The 22942-nt window shown below is 43.6% G+C and overlaps 1 long non-coding RNA gene across 1 annotated transcript in view; it reads right to left on the bottom strand.

The window, feature by feature from the left end:
* Window positions 1–18086: 18086 nt before the first annotated feature.
* Window positions 18087–22942, bottom strand: part of LOC108535010 (uncharacterized) — a 197196-nt gene continuing 192340 nt past the window's right edge. Inside the window, exon 3 of the long non-coding RNA XR_001887105.1 lies at window positions 18087–18184. This is a non-coding gene — a long non-coding RNA (uncharacterized LOC108535010). The remainder of the gene's footprint in view (window positions 18185–22942) is intronic.

Here is a 22942-nt window from a genome sequence, read left to right as displayed (position 1 = left end):
CAACATGCATCAGGCACACCTGGGTTCTCTCAAGTAGTGTTGCCTCAGGACTTCGGAAAACACCAAGAGGACAGTCTCGATGCAGTTTCCAGGCCTCTGCTTGCTTTAGGTTTGCTGTTGGCCCACTGGTCAGAGCAAGTCCTGAGGCCAGCTAAGAGTCAGTACAGGAGGTCATTACCAAAGGCTGTGCTACAAGAAGAGGAATCATTTGTGGCTATTTTTAATCATTTATGGACATGTAACAAATATTGTTAATAATCACATTAAATACCGTTGATCCTTATTATCCACAGATTCCATATTTGCAAATTTGCCTACTCACCACATGTATATCTAACCCCAAAATCAACACTCTCACCACTTTTTTTTTTTTTTTTTTTTTTTTTTGAGATGGAGTCTCGCTCTGTCACCCAGGCTGGAGTGCTGTGGCCAGATCTCAGCTCACTGCAAGCTCCGCCTCCCGGGTTCACGCCATTCTCCTGCCTCAGCCTCCCGGGTAGCTGGGACTACAGGCGCCGCCACCTCGCCCGGCTAGTTTTTTGTAGTTTTTTTAGTAGAGATGGGGTTTCACCATGTTAGCCAGGATGGTCTCGATCTCCTGACCTCGTGATCCACCCGTCTTGGCCCCCCAAAGTGCTGGGATTACAGGCTTGAGCCACCACGCCCGGCCACCACTTTGATGGTCATTTGCAGAAATGCATATGACAGTGAAAAAACAGCCACCCCATAGGCACATTACCAGCTGCGGTCTAACAAGGCCATGTTCTGCCTTCCTTTTTGGAGACAGAGACTTACTCTGTCGCCAAGGCTGGAGTGCTGTCGCATGATCACAGCTCACTTCAACCTCTGCCTTCCAGATTCAAGCAATTCTCCTGCCTTAGCCTCCCAAGTAACTGGATGACAGGTGCTTGCCACCATGCCCAGCTGATTTTTACATTTTTGGCAGAGACGGGGTTTTGCCATGTTGGCCACGCTGGTCTCAAAGTCCCGACCTCAGGTAGTTCGCCCACTTCAGTCTCCAAAGGTGCTGGGATTACAGGCCTGAGCCACCGTGCCTGGCCTCATGTTCTGCCTTATGTTTCAGCTCTCATATTGCAAACTAGTAACCTTCTTGCAATCTGTTTAGTGCCACGTTTTTTGCATTTTTATGCTATTTGCTGGTAATTTCACTGCTTAAAATGGCCTCCAAGGATAGTACTGAAGTGCTGGCCCTGAGCACAAGAAGGCTGACATGTGCCTTATGGAGAAAATGCATAAGCTTTGCTCAGACATGAGATACAGCACTGTCGGCTGTGAGTTCAAAGTTGATGAATTAAATAAGCAGTCTTTAAACAGAAACACCCATAAAACAAAGTTATATATTGTGTCCGTTGACAAAAATGTTGTGACCAGAAGCTCAAAAGACCCTAAACCCTTTTATTTCCCAGGAGCAATGGTTCAGTATTTGCTGAGTGTTCACAGTGACACTACAGAATAGACTTAACTACCATGCATATCGAGAATCAGCTGTGTTCAATGACCTCCTTCTTCTGCCAAGCACCATGCCTACAACTGGGTGTTTGGTGAACTCCTGCTTTCAAGGGAGCTTAAAGTTTAGTGAGGGAGGCATGCATTAATTAATGACACTAATGAATGGGCAGTTTCAGGCAAGTCAGGGAAGATGCCCTAAGGATGTGAAGTGTGAACCGAGACCTAAAGAATAAATGGGAGCTCTACATCTCAAACCCTTGGGAAAGAAGCTCTGAGCTATAGATCTGAGTACAGGGGTGCACTGGAGAGCATCCTCACAAACCTCTCCTGAGTGAGGGAAGCTGTATCAAGCAAAGGGAAAAGTGGTAGCAGAGGCCTCAGCCAAGCCCACAAGAACTCTGGAGCTGAGCTAACTTAGCAGAAATGTCCCTGACAAGGCAAGAAGCCTAGGACTTTGTACCCTCATATCAACCAGTCATAAACTGATATGCAGTAGCTCCCTTCAGTTGAGGGCAATCCGTGGGGAAAAGACTCAGCTGTCAGTTGATGACAGTCATGGAAGTTTTACAAATGAATGCTTTATAAAGTGGGCAGTGCCCTCCTCCCCTCCAGTGTCCCTAAAAAGGCAGCTAAAAAGGGAGGGCAGCACTGACAAACAGGGAGAAGAGCATGTGCAAAGACCCTGTGGTTAGAGGGGGGCATGGAACATGTGAGCAGTGTGAAGAAGACCCATACATAGCAGGGGCCTGGAGAACAAGTATTAAAACAAGTGCAGAATGAGAGGAAGCTGAAAACAGGCCAGGACGAGATCATGGGCCCTCACAGGCCATGATTAGAGCTTTTATCCTCAGCCTAAGAGTAACGTGAAGTCATGGAGGTTTTAAGCAAAGAAAGTGACCTGCTTCAATGAAGAGAACAGAATTGAGCAGAGTGGGCAGAAGAGAGGCTGTGTGGCTATGGGAAGACTGGCTTGTGTGTATTTAAAGAGCAGCTAAGCAGGTGGGGAGAAGTGAATGAAGGTGAGAAGTGTTCAGATGGTAAGTCGACAGGACTTGATATGACACAGATGTGGGCAGCGAGGAGCAGAGGCATCACAGACACCGCTTGGTTCCTGATCTTCCCAAATAAACAAAACAAAGGTGCCCTGTACTGGGATGGAGACTTCCAAAAGAGGACTAGATTTGGGAAGATGACAAGAGGAGGAAACTCACATTAAAATCAGCTAATTAGTATTCAAAACAGTCAAATGGATATACTTGGCTGACATTCCAATTCACGTGTTTGGCACTCGGAGATACAGAATGAAGATTTAAATGTATGAGTCATGGCACAGAGATGGCAATGGAAGTCTCAGGTGGGGATGAGACAGTCCAGGGAGCACAGCAGAAGAGAAGAGGGCCTAAGACTAGGAGCCACGGACATTCCACGTTCAGTGGCCAGGTGAATAACAGACAGAGGCAATAAACGACCCTAAAGAACAGCAAGACAAGTGGATGGTAACAGGAGGAAAAGAGTGGGCCAAAGTCAAGTGCTGCTGAGGAGGTCTGCTTGCATAAGACTGATAACTTTCCACTGGATTATTAGCAGACAACAGAGTTGGGGGTCGGTCTCAATTGTGAGAAAAAAAATAGGTAGAATATTTTTTTCCCTTTGAGGAAACATTGGCATCATCCTGTTGCTAAACTTGTTCTTCTTTTTCTGCATTTGGCTCATGAGAGGAAAAGCTACAGGAAATATTAGCATTCAGAGAAATGATTGTGTACGCTTTAAAGCCAAAGAAACACTGTCTTTGATTAGCTTGGAAATAGCCAGGTCTCTTTTGTTAGAAAGAAGATCAAAAGCTTGGAGAGAAACCAAATATATGGAATATTGAGCAAGAGTGAGATACTCTCTGAAACCTAAGTTTTACAAATTATAACACCAAATCCTCATGAGTTTTCAGTGAGCCCTACACTGATTATTCATTCATTCATTCTAAATTGACACAACCACATTGGAAATTATTATAAAAAGATTCAAGAAAATAGTCCTATTCCTAATGGTAGTGATTCTTCTTATATGAATTTTATCCAAGGATCTAATTTAACAAAAATATACAAAAAATAAAATTATATGCAGGCGTTTATTCAATGAAGATTTTACCCAAAACCTAATCTTTGCCAAAAAAAAAAATAAATGTTCATTATTGGAGGAAAATTTTAATAAATATTTGTAAAGCAACAGGATGCAAATACTGGGAAATTATTTAAACGACTTCTTAGTACCACAAGGGAAAACGCTGAAGTGAAAATAAAGTACAAAAGAGTAGGTTTGTTATTGCTTTATCTGTGTAAGTTATGTATTGAGATAAAAATGAAGTCACTGAGTTACATAGTAAGGTCACAGATTTTCAATTTTTAAAGTCATTATTACTTTTGTTTTGCCCATTCATTTAAAACATGCAGAAGTAATATCTGCAAAAGGAGCACTGTAAGATGAAAAATGCCTTCTAAAAGAGGCTTTGATAGGAAACCGAACAGAAACATACCACTGTGCTCAGAATGAGATTATGTCTTGAATCCACATTACAATATTCAAGATGAATTAAATGGAAATGGCTTTCTCCATTGTTACCTTTAGCACTTACTGGCAGGACGGACAATGACGTCTCCAATTTGCCTAAGTGTTTGGCATCTTTGAAACTTTTTCACATCACCTCTGCAAAAGGAGTCATTTTGTATTAGCAGAGAATCCTACGTAATTAAGCAGACAGAACCTACTTCTCCCGTAATTAAACCTGGAGGGATTTGAATGTCCAGCTCATGAAACCATTAAGGAAGGTTACAACTTGGGGGTTGGCTGGTGGATCTTCTCCCCTGCTGTGACCAAGGGCCTGAGATCTGGAAGAATTTAACAGCTTCCTGAGTACTTTGCCACACTGCCCCCATGTTGAGAGATGTATGGGACCAAACCAGTACCTAAGGGGGCTTCTTTCCTTTCTGCCACTCTCTAGTCCCTGCTGTAGAAGTAGGAGCTGGTTTGTGGCCACCTCCTGGCAGGAAGGTCTGGCTCTCACAGTGGTCCGATCTGGGGATGTTGGCTGGAGGGGTGATGGATTCTGAGCAGCCACACAGCACTCCTTCACTAACATTAAAATGTCTCTTCTCTTTCTTACCTCCCTGAATCACAGGGCTCATTCTAGCTACTGTAGCTGTCTTCTTGAGAAACAAGTGATCATTAAGGCCTGGCATGGATGCTCCATCTTAGCTCTGGGTGTCTGCAAAAGAAGGGTGCCACTTCTGTTCACAGAAAGAAATGTTTTGTTGTTGGTAATGAAATAGGAGGAGAAAAGACACACCATAAACGGATGACCAGAAACCAACTTCTTCTGATCGCTAATTCTTGATCCCAGGCACTCAGATTCTTATAGAATATATATGTTATATTGAAAATAATGCTTGCAACTGACAACATCCACAGCAGGGAAAAGAAAGAAAATGACCATGTGCAGTGGTTCACACCTGTAATCCCAGCACTTTGGGAAGCCGAGGCGGGCAGATCATGTGAGGTCAGGAGTTCGAGACCAGTCTGGCCAACGTGGCAAAACCCCATCTCTACTAAAAACACAAAAATTAGCCAGGCATAGTGGCACACACCTGTAGTCCCAGCTACTCGGGAGGCTGAGGCAGAATTGCTTGAACCCGGGAGGTGGAGGTTGCAGTGAGCCAAGATCGCGCCATTGCACTCCAGCCTGGGTAACAAGAGCAAAGCTGCATCTCAAAAAAGAAAAACAGAATACTTACATCAAAAGTTGCACCAATTCCATGAATATTCCCTGCCTCTTACATAGTGATGATCTGGAGTTGATTGTGCTGATGCAAAAAGTCATTGTATTTGCAAAAAAAACTATTCTTAGAGATTTGTGACTTTCAAGAACTAAGTATATACTTCAAAGATCTGGAAGCACTTGGGGGAAGCAGAATGAAAACCAAATATATTTTCAGAGCTTCTTTAAATTATCCGCTTCCCAAACCTTTAAGCTACACTCCTCCCCCAACCAAGAACCTATTTCCCAACATTGGACAGCAAATATCGGCATCTTAAATCATGGCCAAAGACCAGCCAAGAGAAGTAGAACCTCGTTTGCCAAAGTCTAGGTCTTGTTAAATAAATTCTTCCTTGACAGCAAAGAAAGCCCTGGCTAAGGAAATGGCTCCTTAAACATTTCCATTTAATTCAACAAAGATTGACTATGCACCTGCTGTTGGGACTACATTCCAGGAGCTGAAACTGTTGAGGAGTGCATTTTCATGCATTTGGCTGAAGAAGGGGCAGCTGATTCTGGACCTCAAGAAGTATGTTAGCATCATCCAGACCCTTTTCTGAATTTCCTGTGTCTTTATCCTGCTCCTAAAATTCATCCCTTTTATTCTCTGGGGCACGTATTTCTGTCCCTTATCAGTTCTGCCTATTATAGAGAACTTTGCCCTTTCTCATTTACGTTTCTAGTATCTAGCCCTGCCCAGAACCCAGCCCAGTCCTCCCTGGCTCCCTGTCTCACTCAGCCTAAAATTTAGCATTCACCTCCCTACAGTCTTCTATTTCTCTAACCCTTCACTCATTTTCCACTTTGATTATCTACCTTACGCCAGACAGTTTCCATCAGTACTGCTTCCCAACACCTGTAAGATCAGACACATGCTATGGGCAGTATAAGGATCTGGGCTTAGGAGGGTTGCCCCAGACAGGAAAGATCTGATTCACACACTCTTCAAGCTTAACATCTATCTAGGAAGAAACACACCACAAATGATATTGTCAGAATGGATCCAAAAAATCAGGACCCAACCTGTGCTGTAAGAGATGAGCTTTAAATATATAGATAGGGCAAAACAGAATAGAGGCATAAAAGGTACCCCAGACAATTGGTAAGCACAAGAAAGTTGTTGCAACTACAGTGATGTCAGACAAAGCAGACAATAGTATTTCCAGAGACAGAAAGGGAACATTTCTTAATAAAAGGATCAATTCATCAAGAAGACATATGAATCATAAATATATATGTGCTTAATAACAGAGCCTCAAAGTACATGGAGTGAAAAATTATTAGAAAGTCTTTGTTTCCAAAAAATAAAAAATGAGTCTGATGGTTACTATCACCCCTGTGGCCTAACTATATTATCTATCTCCAGGTGGTTTTGGCCAGAGCTGACTTCACATGTGGCTCCTGGGCAGACCTGTACCCCAGGCCTTTCCAACCAGTATGTGACCCACGCAGACTCAGTGAGATTCAATCGAGGGCTTAAAATGTTTTTTGAACCATAGAGAAAATCAATGCTGCTCTGGGGGAGCTGACAACTGGAATGATGCTACTGGCAGCCATCCTTCCTTTATGAGAAAGGGGCTGAGATCAAGGGAAGGAGAGCAGAGCGAAGAAGGCCGTGACACCATACTTCAAGACTCTGAATCCAGCCATGCCTGAAGTCATAACCCCTGGACTTTTCTGTCCTGTTAGCTAATAAACTCCCTTTTTGGTTTAAGCTGGTTTATTAGACCATTCTTATATGACTATAAAAAAAACCTAAGGCTGGGTAACTTATACAGAAGAGAGGTTGAATTGACGGATGGTTCTGTAGGCTGTAGAGGAAGCATGGTGCCAACATCTGCTTGACTTCTGGGGAGACCTCAAGGAGCTTTTATTCATGGCAGAAGGCAAAGCAGGAGCTAGGCACATGACATGGCCAGGGCAGGAATGAGAGAGAGTGAGGGTAGGTGCCACAAACCTTTAAACAGGCAGATCTTGCAAAAACTCACTTACTGTCAGGAGGATAGCAACAAGCTATGTGAGATCCATCCCCGTGACCTAAACACCTCCCACCAGGCCCCACCCCCAACACTGGGGATTACAATTCAACATGAGATTTGAGCAGGGACAAATATCCAACTCTATCAGCTGGTTTAAAGTTGAGAGCACTTGTCTTCTTCAAACCAGAGAGTTGCAATTACTATATCGCATTAACCCCCACCCATAGACACACATACCAACACTCTACACACCTTGTCCCCAAGGATAAGCTCCACAATTGAAAATTTGCCTTGATAGTGATAGTGAATCTAGGCGATGGATGAGATGACAGTCAATCCCCTGAGGTGGGGTAGGAGTGATGCTAAGAATAACTGCTGCCTATGAAATGCCTGGATTGAGTCTGTCATGAGAAGCATTCCTTTTCTTCCTGGTCCCGTGTTACTTAGGTGGGAAAAGAATAAAATAAGAACAGCTTGAGAATTTCAGAGATATAAAGGATCTTAAATTCCCCACTCCAGAAATCCTGTGGAGCACTCAGGGAGGTGCAGACTGTAGGTATGGAAAGAAAACGCTGAGGGGAAGTGGGCTTGGGTCAGACTCCCTGTTACAGGATGGGGTCAAGGCAGAGGGGGTGGCACCCCAAGCAGAATCTGAGGGTGCAGGTAGCAGCAAAGTGGTCAGAGCGGTGTTTTTAAGAAGTGTAATAATGCATCTGGCTTCCTCAGTGTAACCTGGCATAACCGCATCTAACAGAGACCAGAGGATGGTAGAGCTGCCAGGGAAAGAAAGATGCTGATGAGATGTAGGTTCCATGATGATCACCTTTAAGATGAAGTAACCAATAATCAGAGACAACAAACACCTAGGTAAGGGGAAGCCTGGGCGTGAATTCAGCGTCCACTGCACAGGCAGGCACTGATTGTCCACTCTATGGTAACAAAATCAATTGACTGGGAGTTTCCAGTTTGGAATGGCTTCCAGAAGGTTTTGCACATATCCCTCCTTATCTCCAAGATTATTAGCTTAAAAGGGACAAAAGTCTTCAACGGAACTTTGATGGCAAAATTTTAAGCCTCACTGAGTAGGCTGTAGAGTATTTCAAGAAAAGGGTCTCCCCAGTGCACCAGGAAATGGAAAATTTTGCTCCATAAAACATAATGGCACACACTTTGCCACTCTGTGCCTCGCCTCCTTATCTGTAAAATGGGATCTCACTTTGTAGGCTGACGGGGAGACTGAACCAGATGACCCTGTGAAGGGCTACAGCTTTTCCCAGACACTCTTGCCATTTTTCTTCATTGAGACCCATGCCAACAGGGTTGGGAGTTCTCACTACTCACTCCCTAAGAATTATTCGTCATATAGTATTTGTTACCTAAACAATAAGCTAGTGTTCCTGGTGGCCCGCCTGCCACGAAGAGAATGTCCCTGTGCCCAGCCTCCTTCTGTTCTGAGATTTTAGCTGGAGGTGATTTAAAAAAAAAAAAAAAAAAACACCAGCATGATCGGGCCCCGCTGAGGGGAGGGTCCCAGCCAAAGAAATCACCAGCCATCCTCCAGGAAATGTGGCCAACCTGACAAGGGGTCAGTGAAACACACCCCACACCCAGCCAGGCCATTTTTCTCACTGGGTATCTTTGTCGATTGTTGAGGTTTATGGGGTGATGTGGAAATGAATGGGTGATCCCCTCGGTAGCACTTCTACAACTGCCTGAAGGCTGCCAGAGCCCCCAGAGCTCTCAGTCTCCATCATCATCATCACCATGTACCTGTTGAGTACTCAGGTGCCTAGGGACTGTGCTAAATACTTTACTTATTGGCCCCATATACACCTTACTGCAACTCGACAACATCCAAACTCTTATTGTCTATGGGTTCTGAACTCATAGTTCAGTGAGGAAACTGAGTCAGAGATAGCTTAGATATTCTGTTCCAGATCACAAACTTAGAAGAAGCAAAGCCTGGATTGCAACTACATTTGCCTGGCACTAGAGCCCATGCTCCAAAACCACAATATGTTCTCTTCCTTCTCTCTGAGGCTCAAATTCAGATGCTGCTAGCACCTTTCTCCACTTTGACCATCTCATCCTGCAACCTCTTGCCATGCATGGCTGGAAAGTGTCCACTTTCAGGAAGGTCCAGAAAGAAACCCAAGGACCATTGAAAAGAACTGTCCCCTTACCAGACACAGCCACTCTTCTTCTCCCCATCACAATATTTGTAATGGGTTGTGTGTATGTAAGAGAGAGAGTGAGTGAGAGATTTTAGAACTTGAACAAAGGTAAATGAGAGAAAATTGGATTCACAGTATCCTTCAGAATTGGGTCACCTTAAAGTGGGAAGTCAAACCAGCTATTCTGCAAAGCCTCATCATCACCTTTTGCAGTTCAGGAGCAAAACCTGTACATGTGCCTCCAATCTGCTCCAATTTCTGTGTATTTAAATAAACTAAGTCAGGTCTTTCATGCCCCTTCCTCTGCCACATGCTTCTCCTGCATGAGATCAGAGGTATTTGACGCCATGTACTCCTGTCCACTAATCTAGCCTCTGTGAGGCAGTGATGATAAATATCATAGCACCAGTTCTCATTAGGACTGTTTACCATGTACCATGGACCGCTGCATTTATTTTCCCCAGCACTGTATAAGTATTTTTCTCATTTTACAGATTAGGAAACTGTAGCTCAGAGAAGCTACATAACTTTCCCCAAACCACACAGGTATTGAAGTGACAAAATTGGAACTCTTATCTGTCCAAATTCAACACCTATATCCCTAACACACTTAATAACACAAGATAAGAGAATATGTGACTGTACCTTCTCATTTGTAGATCTAAAGTAGACTGAGGAACCAGACTTCATCTACCCACCCCAGCACAGGAATCCAACTAGTTAAATAACTCTGATTTTTCTCTGGAAAGAAATAATCCTAATACCAAGACTCTTCAATTACTCTGTGCAATTAAGTCCTGAGTGCTTGTTTGAACAATTAACTGATATAATTATAAATGTATCTCTGTTACTACAATTGCATATTAACAAAGGCTCAGGGCCAATTAATCATTACTCCATCAATATCTAATTTGCATAAACCTATTCTCTTTAAAGACTCCATGTTTGGGGTGACAGGGCTCCCTCATCGATTATGGAAATATCCCCATCAAACTTCCCTGAGGCCGTCAAAAGGAATAAAAGGGGTTGTCTGTCCTCGGCTGCTCAGTACCCCTATCCAGTCCTCCCAGGGGCAGGGAAGGATGGAGAACAAAGGGGAAAAGATACAATTAACATGCAGTTCTCCACTGGGAGAGGGACTGACAGGGCTCAGGTTATGAGGGTGATGGACAGAGAGGGGCATCTGGCCTGCCCGAGGTCAGGGGAAAACTAGCATGGGAACCTCTTTTGGAGTCATCCAAATTCATTCATTCATTCATTCATTCATTCAAGAGATCCATCAACAGATATGTGCTTTCTGCTGTGTAATAGGTACTTGGGGCTGCAATAATGAATGAGCATCTTCTGGGTTCTCACTGAGTCAGGTAGACAACTAACTAGTTGTCATCAAGAGGGTTTCCTAGAAACAGATACTCAGATGAAGTTTGATGTGCAAGATGCTTATTAAGGTTCAGCATCTGTGAAAGGAAAGGAAGGAATATGATTAGGCAGAGGGAGAAGGTAGGCTGTGATGCAGGTTTCATAAAGCCTCAGCCTGCCTGGCGTGGGGCTCCAGGGGAAGCATACCTGTCAGAGTTAGCCTGAACCAGGTGGAAATGGTGGCTTTTACACCCCACCTTGTTCAGGCACTGGAAGTGGGTTGCCCTGGTGGAGATAGCTCCCTGCAGCTAAGGGAAACCAGGAAGAAGTCCACGGTGGGCTGTCTACACTTCCTGCAGCTGGGCATCCAATTCTTCCCTGAAAGAGGATTTGGGCTGTGCAGTTCTATGTCCACCACAATGGAAAATTGCTAGCGAGAATAACAACACTCTGAGGAAGGGGAAGAATGATGCCATTGCAACAGAGAAGGTGCCCCTCGTGCTGGCCTAAGGGGCCAGGAAGTCACGATAGGCTGCTTGGAGGAGGTAACTTCAAAGCTGAGATCTGAGAAATTAGCAGACCGTGATCACGCAAAGAGAATAGGGAAATGTTTCAGGCGGAAGGAAGTGCTGAAGCTGAAGGTCTAAAGGTTGTTACAAAAAAGAAGAAGATGCAGACATCAGATGTAGGTGACTGTTCAGTGTTGATTTAGCCCAACCAGCATTAGAGAATGGGACCACTGCCCAGAGCTCTCTCCTCCTCTGTAGTCAGGTTTGCATTCAGATGGGCACTGACATTTCTCAGGAGGAAGGCAAAGTGAGGAGACATCGCCATGGAGACAGGCGTGGCAGGGCCGTGACACATTCAACAACCTCTCTTCCAAACCTGAGCGTGAACTGTGATGCTCAGGTTATTTATATATAGTTGTAAATAGATAACACTGAGACATTTTTTAAAATAAACTATTGCAATTTTGGTTAGTTTTTTTTTTTTTTTTTTTTTTTTTGCATCCAAAATTTTTTTAATTTACATCCATGGCTGTGTCTTCAGAGTTCTGGAGGATAACATTCCATTTAGCAAGCAGTCACCAAGCTCTCCTGGGTGCCACGTGCCCTGAGTGTTGCAGAGATAGATGAGACTAACTCCTTATCTCAAAGAATGTAAAAGTCCTGCTGCAGTTACAGAATATTGCAGGGAAAAGACTGAATTATTGACATTAAGCAGAAAATGACAACTGCTAAAAAGGGCTATGAATAAAAGGAAAAAGTGACTAATGCAGAAAATATAGACAACCATAGAAATCAACTATACAAACTGCAAATCAACTATACAAACTATACCAATCAACACTTTTCCCTCTTAACTGCTTGACAAACTTTGTGCCTGCATCGTTGTGTGTGTGCCAGGAAGAGGAGGAGGAATAGAAGAGGATTCATCCCGTGTGTGCAGGTAAATGCTACAAGGTGGCCACAGGGGGACAGCAGTCTCTGTCCCTGGGAGTAGAGCTACTACCATAGCAAAGGCGTCATCTTCAACGGCCTCGACACCTCAAACACAAGGATAAAAATAGCAGCGCCAGAAGGATTTAGTGAAAATAAAATGAAACCTGAGAGCCCCAGAGGCAAGCCTGGATTTGCTGGAGAGGCAAAGTGCAGTGCAATCTAGTGGACCCCAAGGTCAAGGGCAGGAAGCATTATTGGAGGCAAGAACTTAAGAAGGGGCTGCTTGACCTGGCCCTGGGGTGGACAAAAGGCTATGAGAATTAGATGACAATAATGATTTTAACAAGGATCAGGCTTCACTCAGTGCTCTCGGATGCTGTGAGAAACTCTTACTCTTGCAAAACCACAAAACCTGTCTGACTCAGGAAAGACAGAGGGAAAGAGAACGCTTTACACAAAACACAATTCCAGATCCCTCATCAAGAAACACCTTCAAGTGATTCCTTACAGGCAAGGTCCTGTAGCTGACACAGCAAAGAAAGTCTTCCGAAAAGCCTGGCCTCACACCAATACTTCTGGATAAGCATTTGTGGCAGGCCTACTGGATGCTCGGTATCAGTACTGTTCACCTCAACTTCATCCCAGTCACATGGGCATAAAGAAACAAAAGAAAACCTGTCACTGAAAAGCTCATGAGCTAGTTGGCAGAGACCATACACAACCTAAACCAGTGACTCTCAACCTGGTTGTTCATATGAAACAGTTGGAAACCAATTCCGGGGCCCCATCCACAGATCCCCAGACCTACTGAATCCGAATCTCTGGTAGAGCCTAAGAACCACTTGAAAGAGAAAGTTCTCCAGGTTGTGCTAGGAATTACCTGGATTTAGGAAAATATGCAGCATGTTTTTCACAGAGAACATCTCCCTTGTTAACATTTTTCTGGCTGAACACCTTTGGTTTTTAATACGCAAGCTTCATAGGATGCAAATATTTCCCAATATAGCATCACTGCACCAATGTTGGTAAAGAAAAACATATATTTATCTCCCCAATACTCAGGGAAATATGGTTTTTAAGACAAAGTGCAAATAAAGAGTTGAGTGCCCTTCCAAATAAAATCAGTACGTCAGAATGATATGTAGCGATTTGAAAGCTGAGGGTCAAACACAGAACTTGTGTCTCCAAACGTGGCCGGTGCTAAGAAGTGTTCTGTAGCGTCACTGCAGGAGAGGTGGCCAATTCTCAGCATCCATATTAATTGTCTGACTTATCACAAGCAAAGTTTTAAACATTTTGTATTCTAACATGATCACCTGTTCCATATGTAGGTATTTTATCTTGTCCTAGTTATGATTTAGTAAATTTATTAAGGGTTGGAGGCTACTGGTTAATGCCATATAATTTTTCCTATCTAAAATAAGTAGTTACAGGTCCCATGTTAACATTTTCGGGCAGAATGTGTGAGGTTGGGAAATAAATTATTGATGGTAAGTGGGAGATGGCTATAATTCAAGTCTAGTGTGGTTCTTGCAGCTACTAGGAGCCATATTCAGCACAGGGGGAGATCAACTCTACCTGCGTGCACCCGCAAAGCCACTGTGAGGCTGGTGAAAATGGCACTAGGACCTTAGCAAATGGTGAGGTGTTTTCCAGGCTGGAAAATGGAAAAGAGAAAGGAGATGAAATTTTAACAGGAGAAAGAATTCCACGAGAAGGCAGAGATGTTTGAAAGAGCTTGGTCCTAGCTAGGGAATTTGACTTTGTGTATCTGGAACTTAAAGTGCATGTGAAGAGCTGAGAAGAAAGGAGAGTAGAGGCCAGGTGCAGTGGCTCACACCTGTAATCCCAGGACTTCGGGAGGCCAAAGCAGGTGGATCATCTGAGGTCAGGAGTTCGAGACCAACCTAGCCAACATGGTGAAACCCTCTCTCTACTAAAAATATAAAAAATTAGCTGGGCGTGGTGTTGCACACCTATAGTCCCAGCTACTGAGGAAGCTGAGGTAGGAGAATTGCTTGAACCCAGGAGGCAGGGGTTGCAGTGAGCGGAAATCGCGCCATTGCATTCCAGCCCAGGCGACAGAGTAAGACTCCATCTCAAAAAAAAAAAAAAAAAAAGGAGAGTAGAAAAAGAGGGATGGGTAGGTCATTCATTCATTCGTGCATGCATTCAGCATGTGTTTAATGAGCATCTACTATGTGCCAGGCACTGTTCAAGGCACTGAAGATATAGAAAGAAAACAGACAAACCAAAAAAATTATCATCATGATCTCTTCCCTAAAATAGCTTCACACCCAGGGGGGAAGAAAGACATTCAACAAATAAACACAGATGGTCTTTAAGGGTATATAATGTGGGGAGATACCTAAAGTGGTTTTGATGATCATAGACGATCTCCCTGATGATTTTTTTTTTTTTAAGTTGGACTCTGAAGGTTGGGTCCCTGCTTATTAGGATAGGATACTGGATCCTTTGAATGTTTTAAATGAGTTCTGGTTCGGTTGTATATGAGAACTATTTCCCATTTACCCATTTTTGCCAGGTTTAACATCCAGAAGGCAAAAATGGGTTGCCAAGGAGCCGTAAGAGATGTGTTTGAGACAAACAGAGCAGAGATATAAGTGAGAGGCACAGGAAGGGGGGCTGTTGAAAAACCAGACAGACGGAGGTGCAGTTTCTACAGTGTCTGTGGCTTAGCCCATTTGGACCAGTGCTCTCTGGCTGTGGCCAGCAAAGGCCTCCATGTAGTCTGCATTCGAGGACAGGCAGCGTAGAGCACAAGGTACCGCTGATGACTTTGTATCTGGAAATGATTAATACTCCGTCTTGGAGAGCAGCTCAGAGTAGTGCCATTCTGCTCAGCTCCTAAAGAGCATGAGTTGTTTCAACTGGACCTTGGAGAACATGAACAAACCGAGTAGGTGGGGTTTGCACACTTTGGCTCCCCAAAAAATCCATCAAAGCATTTTACAGACTGTGAAGTCCATAAAGATGGTTAGGTCTGCATTGTTCATTCCAACATTCATTCCACAGTTACTTTCTGAGTGGCTTCCATGGGCAAGGCACTGTGCTAAGAGAGGGTAGGAGGGAAGACACAAGAGGAAGCAGGAACTGCATGTGCACAGGCCCTGAGGCTGCAAGGAGTGTGGCAAGTAGGACAGACCTTAAGAAGGCCATTGTGGGAGACAGCCAAAAAGGGAAATCCTTGAGAGGAGGGGAAAGAGAATGAACAGGGCCAGGTAGGCCATCTCATGCACAGTGAGACCACACTGAAGAGTTTTCAGTAGCCAGCAGCGTTAAGTTCCAACTGCTTTGTTTCCAAAATATCATTCTAGCTGTACCATGAAGAGATCGGAGGGTAAACTGAGGCTTGTGGTAAAAGCCAGAGAATTAAGAGACAAATTCACCCATCACACCAGGAGCTAATTGAGTTTGGACTAGGGAAGAGCTACTCAAACCCTAGTTTTCAGCCCAGCAGTATCACCGCACCTGGGAGCTTTAGAAACGCAAATTCCCAGGCTCTACCTAAACCTACTGCATCAGAATTCCTAGGAGGGGCCCAGAAATCTGATCTTCAGGTAGTTTTTATAACTCTCAAGTTTGACAAACACTAGACCAGGGCAGTAGTGGCCCTGAGAAATGTTGCATGAAGTTATATTTTGAAAAAGGGAGTAAGTGGACTGATAAGAAATGATGAGCACATTTTGATAAATCTGTATTATAGAAAATTATGACACTATTAAGAATTAGATGATGTATACACATACAGAAAGATACTTTTGATGTACTATTACATGATAAAGGAAAATGCTGGAGAAAAAGTATAATGGTTTATTAAAAATAGGTAGACGTGCCTCTAGTCTATATGTGTATATATTTCTACGTTTATATAAGAATATAAAAAGCTATAGAATACCATATATCAAAATGTTAACATCAGTTTCCTAGTGGGCAGGAAGTGGAGAAGGACTGAAAGTGATTATTTACATTTTACATATAGTTTTCTTTTTTTGTGAAAACAAGCATTTTATAAATACTTTTATAACTTAAAAGTTTTACAATTATACAAGTATATAAATATACTCCTCGATAATTCAAGTGCAACTAATACAGCAGTCATGCTAGTGGCTGAGAGGCCCTAGCAGAAAACACACTGGCCTAGGAATCGAGAGATTTACCTTCTAAATTGGGCTCTGCCCTGATTCCGGGCTGCTTCCCTTCCTTGGGCCACTGTGAGATGAGATAACTGGGCTGAAGCTGGACCTCCATACTTGTCCCTCACTACCGTCTTTTAAGTTATTTGTCTTTATGGTTCCTGGGTTTAGAGAAATGATCCCTAAACTAAGCTTATAATACACTCAGGCCTCTCTTTCCATATTGGTCAGTAAAATGTCAAATTTCTCTTGGGCTTTTAGACTACCAAAATTCAACCGAGTCCCTTTTGCAGGGACCACTGAAAAAGAAGATATCTATCTAGGGCCTTTGTTCAGTCAACAGCATAAACACTCCTGATGCTATGATTTTTCTTAGAACTTCCTGTGAGGAGTGTGGTCACTGGCAACAGGGAAAACAGAACATCACCAGGCTTCATGTGCTATGCTCATCCAGGCATGACCAACATGACAAAGGCCTGCAGAGGCGCCTAGCTGTCCTCAAAGCATCAGTGTCAGGGGGCTGGGGTGGGGGGAGGGGAGAGGCGCCTTTGAGTGCAAGCAGCATTCTAGGCTCAAAAGAGCCAACTTTACTGATTCGGAAAAAAAAAAAAAAAAAACATTTTCAAAAACGCCTGTGGGTAAATTTGAGCTGCCCACAGCTCCCCAGGGGCATCTCGAACTTGCTGTCGAGCCATTTCTGTGGATTTCAGTCAAATTCTAATTTTAGTCTTCATTAAACATGGGTAATTCCCCAGCCGGTCCCTGCCTCACCTCGTACACAGAGTACATTGGCAATATAGGTCACCGAGGCTTCGAAAGCACTCCCACATCAAAGAGAAACCTTTTCATTATAGGTATTAACTTCATAAATAAGGATGAACTTTAAAATTTTTTCCAAAGCCGTGCGGCAGGTATGAAGAGAGTTGGCATCCTCCTTGTGAACAACTGGGTGAGTGTGGTTTGTTCTGGAGGTAACTGTTCACGAGGTTTGTGTTCGGGCAGGTGGTATGGCAATGAAGAAGTACCTGCATCTATCCCTCCACTTTGACTGGTATTTATTTAGACTAGTAAGATGGGACACAACTGGAGTGTGTAATGTTGTAAAAATTCACACAGGCAAATTCGTGCACATGCACACACACATCTACCCATTACGGATAGAGCCATGTCTACAGACAATAAACTGCATAAAACAACATTTTATGCCTTTCTTTGCTTGTAAACACTGTATTTCTTATCATAGCTGTATCAGTCAATATCTTTTGATCTGAAAGTAACTAAAACAAAAGCATGGCTTAAATCCTAAGGATACGTAATATTCCACCAAACAGCCCAAAGGTGTTGACTCAAATACTAGCTGAATAGCCTCACCATCACGAGGTGGCTGCTGTGGCACCAGACATTACTTCCTCGAACGAGAGTATTCATATGACATGACAAGTCTCAATTGTCACACTGGGCATCAGAAATGTTTTCTTTCCTGTTCATACATTTGCATACGTAGTTCCTGGCACCTTAATAAAGGCTCCTCCTTTTCTGTGCTCAGTTAACCCCTGCCCATTTCTGAGGACCTAACACAAATGTCAGCTCTTTAAAGACCTTCTTGTCCACCTTGGAGTAGTCTACCCTGTCTGTCTCATTTTATTCCCTACTATCAAAGCTTTTCTCATTTCTCCATATCAGTCTATGTTTACCTGCTTTCCTCGGGACACTGTAGCTGGATGAGGCAGGAACTGTGGTTTGTTGGTCTCTGGATGTCCTGTGCTTTACCCAGGGTCTGTCCATCTGTGTCTGTTGACTGAATGAACAACAAAAGAGAATTGTCCAAGTGCCATCCTAAGTTCAAAAAACCAAATCCCTATGCATGGGGCATGGATTCAATCAGAGAAACCGGGACCTGCCTTTTCCAAGGCACAGGTGGGGAGGCCCATCCTACAGATGGGCATTGCAGGGACCTCATCTAGAATATTAGAGAATGTCTCCTACCTGCCAAACTCCAAGAGATCAACACATTCTTTAGGCCCCAAAGATTATGACAGGACTTCAGAGAAGCCGTTAGAAGAACATGGGCACAACTACCCTACACTCTGGGGTTGTGGTGGGGTGTAGGTGACCATCAGGGTAGACAGAGAAGGAGGTTTAATCTTTTTCTCCATTGGTACCCCCTGGTCAGTTTCCAAGAAACGGCCTGGTTCTGCTGCTGGGGGCAGGACACATCTGCAGTGGCAGCAGGCCCAGGGAGTTGGAGATCTTCCCACAGGGTGGCTGGCTCAGGACCTAGTGGCTATTGGCAAGTCAAGAGGAACAGGGTGGGGAGAGCCATTTTCCCCTCCTCCCTCCTGGCCTCACAATGCTGCGAAGGCCAAGACCAGGCAAGCAAACAGAATCCAACTCTCTGAGAGAGCAGGGGGCCAGGCTGGCACAGGGCTGCAGTCGGCTTCAGGGCAGCCACAAAACCCTGGGGTATGAGAGGTGTGGCTTCCAATCCAAGCCATTACAGAGGGGAGCAGGTGAGAAGATGCCACAGAACGACCACATCTTCTCAGTCCCAAAGGGACAGCCTTGGGGCAGAGTCAAACCCTGTGTGTTTGAATCCTACCTCTGCCATGTAGGAGCTACGGAGCCTTAGGGGATTTATTAACCTCTCTGCACCTCGGTTTTTTCATCACTAAAACTGGGATAATAATACCTGCCATGTTAGGTTGTTATAAAGATTAAACGAGTTAATATCCTTAAGTGCTTACAAGAATGCCTGGCACATAGGGCATGCTATCTATATAAAATATAAACAATGAAGTGAGGTAATTCACTATAACACCAGGGAACAGATAAGCCTAGATCTTCCAGTTTACCTGGACTTCGGATGTTAGGCCCTGTCCACACAGCGCAAGATGAAGGGGAGAGCTGGAAGCCACCACTAGTTAACCTGGATAATTAAACCAGGTCAGGAACGCTATGCACCAAGCATGCTACATCAGTGCCTGAATCATTGTTATCATAGTTTTCGTGATATTGATGGTACCTTGTTCCATAATACAGTTGAAAACAAATCAGTTCAGATCTTATACATGAGCTAGAGCTCAAAGGGTGTGTACTATTTGACTTGTATTGCCATGGACCGGGTAGAAGGGAAACAGTTTTTGTGTCAAAGAGTCACAGAATTGAGGGTAAGAGGATGACCAAACTCAGACCAAATGTGAGGTCCAGAGTTCACCTCGAAACTTTAAAAGGCCCAGGATCTAAAACTCTGGAGAGAAGACACGTCCCCAATGATGAGATGCATCGACAGGGGGAAAGAACCTGGTCTTCTTCTCAAAATATGAAATTAAACCATTTACTGTCTTGATGGTTTGATCAGCATCTGTTTCTTATACAGAAAGCACATTTTGCACTGGGGCTTTGTCCAAGTATTCAAATGTGTGTTGCTCCAATATTCTCCACCCCCTCGCCTACCAGTCCTGGAGTTAATATTGTTTATGGGCTGCTAGTTTCCTTTGATTATTTTTATTGACGCTTGGTGCTTCAGAATCAGCAGATTGATGGCACCCCTGGAGCCAGCCAAACTCTGGGCAGATGCTAACCTGAGTCCCCTTCCCTGCTGAGAGGACCCAGATCCTGGAACGCCCGAGGCAAGTCCATGGTGCCATGCTGAGCAGTCAGAGAGACAGCCATTGTTGGGAGACATTGGGGGCATTAAGGAAAACCACACGCCAAGCCACAGCTGTCGTTGCTCCCATCATTCCCCACATGTAAGGCTGCTCCCTCCACTCCCTGACCCTCCAGATACTTCTCTGATGCCGTTGCATATGTGGTTCCCTTGGCCCAGGGTAATCTTTGCACATCTCTTCCTAGGGAATAGTCATACTGAAAGACTCTGCTCCCATTGCACCTTGATCAGGAAAACTTATCTGAATTCTCCCTCTGCATACTGGGAGAACCCGAAGCTGGCCTCTATTTTAACCCACAGACGAAGCCTCCTACTTATTTGAAGTTTTGCACGTAGACTCTGAGATCCTCAGAACAACCTTTCTTCATCTCTGCATGTCCTTCTAAGCACTGTTCCTTGTATAAAAAAAAATGGATTAACAATTTTTACATGCCTAAAGCAACATATAGGTGTGTAAATCTTAACCATTACAAAGTGTATCAGTTTCCTATGGCCGATGTAGCAAGCAAAGTGCCACAAACTTCATGATTTAAAAACAACATACATTTGTTATCTTACAGTTCTGGAGGTCAAAGTGTGAAATGGGTCTTATGGGGATAAAAGAAGGACTGCATTCCTTCTAAAAGCCCTATGGTAGAATTTGTTATCTTTTCCAACTCCTAGAAGGTCATGCCCATTCATTGACTCATGCCCCACCTCCTCCACTTCAAAGCCAGTAGCACAGCATAGCATCTTTAAATCTTTCTCTCTCCCATCTCTCTCATGCACACCTGCTTCCACTGCCCAACTTTTTTTTTTTTTAAAACAGTCTTGCTCTGTGGCCCAGGCTGGAGTGCAGTGGCATGATCTTGGTTCAATGCAACCTCTGCCTGCCTCCCAGATTCAAGTGATTTTCCTGCCTCGGCCTCCCAAGCAGCTGGGATTACAGACATGCGCCACCACACCTGGCTAATTTTTGTGCTTTTAGTAGAGACAGAGTTTCACCATATTGGTCAGGGTGGTCTCGAACTCCTGACCTCAAGTGATCTGCCTGCCTCAGTCTCCCAAAGTGCTGGGATTACAGGCATGACCACTATGCCCGGCCACACAACTCCTTTGCTGACTTTGACCTTCCTGCCTCCCTCTTAAAAAGACCCTCATGATTGCATCTCAGATAATCCAGGATAATGTCCCTATCTCAAGATCCTTGATCCCATCTGCCAAGTCCCTTTTGCCATATAAGATAACATATTCACTGGTTCAGGGAATTAGGACATGAACACCTGTGGGGCCATAATTCTGTCTAAAACATGAAGGGAGCATGAGACTGTGGTAAAGCACTGATGCAGTAGTCAGAGGGACCTGGGCCCTAGTTCCAACGCTGTTACTTCCTCCTGTGTGATCCCGGGTAAACTGCTTAACCTCTCTGAGCATAATTTTGTCTATGGAAGCTCATGGGGTTACTTAGGGATATAAAAAGATTTATAGTCAACAGACAAGCACTTTTAAATACCAGGATACAAAACAAGTGCAAGATCTTGTTGTTTCAGATACTTTTTCTTTTTTAGGGATCTGCCAGCTAGACAGCTCTTCAAATTGACTCGAAGTGAGACAGGATACAAAAGCACACCACATTATTTAGAACATTACAAAAGCCACTACATCATAAAATTAAAGGATATGACCAGTTAGGCACTCAAAGGTAAATTCATAGCTGAGTATTCTTTAAAAGCTTATGTATGAGAGCCCTTAATGGATACCAAGCGTTATCACATTTGATTCTCAAAACTACCCTACTGTTATAACTCATTTGTACTTAGGAAAACAGAGGTCTTAGAAATGTTAAACAGACACCAGAAGTAGTAGAAATAAATCGAATTTAAATCAAGGCGTCATAGTGCAAAACCTCTGTTCCTCAATCGCTATTTATCCTGGCTACCATAGCTTTTTCAGGGAGGCATCCAGTTTTGTTGATTTTCTTTTTATCTAATGTAGCCAAAACTTACATTATTCCCATAGTCCCTTCTTACAATTTATGGGCACACCAGGCTGATTTATGAGGGCACACATCTCCATGGTTTTTGTAGATCTGCCTCTAGGTTGCCAGAACTCCATTTGCCCATGGTCATGGTAAAGTTCTCCCTGCAGACAACCTTTAACCAGTGATTGGCAGGGTATAGTATATAAATGTCCCCGACTCCCCAACCCCTGAAAGGGAAAATTTGGAGTTTTTGTTTACACCACTTCCCAGAGTTTCCATTCAGGATTTAGCTTGAGTTGCTCACTGTAGCAGTTGGCTTAATACCTCACCTCTTACTGGCTGCCTGTCCTCCCCTGTACAGGTGCTGGGCCTTTGGTTGGGTCTGCTTCTAGGATGGGGAACTCAAATAAGACAAGTAGATAAGACAACCAAGAAAGTTATAGTGGTTCCCAACCTAGGAAAGGAAAAATGAAACAAAACACAACCCCATAAGTGAATTAAAAATAAAATAGCATTTAAAATGGTGGACTAAAATTGACATAAAACCAAAAAATGTGGACAACAATCTTGATATGCTTTTCCTAGAACACCAAGTAAAAAAAACAAATGTTGAGAGGGAAGTTCATAGACAGGAAAAACACATGGCAAAGTTCCAGCTCCAACATATGGATAACTGGTGTTGCAGGAACCCAAAATAAACGAAAGTAAAATGAGAGCTACAATGAAGCTGAATAATTTATTCTGAAAGTGAAAAGACAGGCAACATTAACACAAGAAGTAATACCTAGACATAACCTCTTTTATCGCTGTTTTCTTTTAATTCAAAACAGAAGACTACTAAGAGTATTTAGGCAGAAAACTGAGATTACCTATAAGAGAATGCATGCCGGCCTTCCAATAATATATCCCAGAAGAAAACTGAATAACAT

This window comes from Rhinopithecus bieti, unplaced genomic scaffold, assembly GCF_001698545.2.
Source record: "Rhinopithecus bieti isolate Rb0 unplaced genomic scaffold, ASM169854v2 scaffold_12151, whole genome shotgun sequence".
In the NCBI taxonomy this organism is placed as follows: Eukaryota; Metazoa; Chordata; class Mammalia; order Primates; family Cercopithecidae; genus Rhinopithecus; species Rhinopithecus bieti.
Note: the sequence above shows the minus strand (reverse complement) of the source record. Positions and strands in the feature narration are given on the sequence as shown.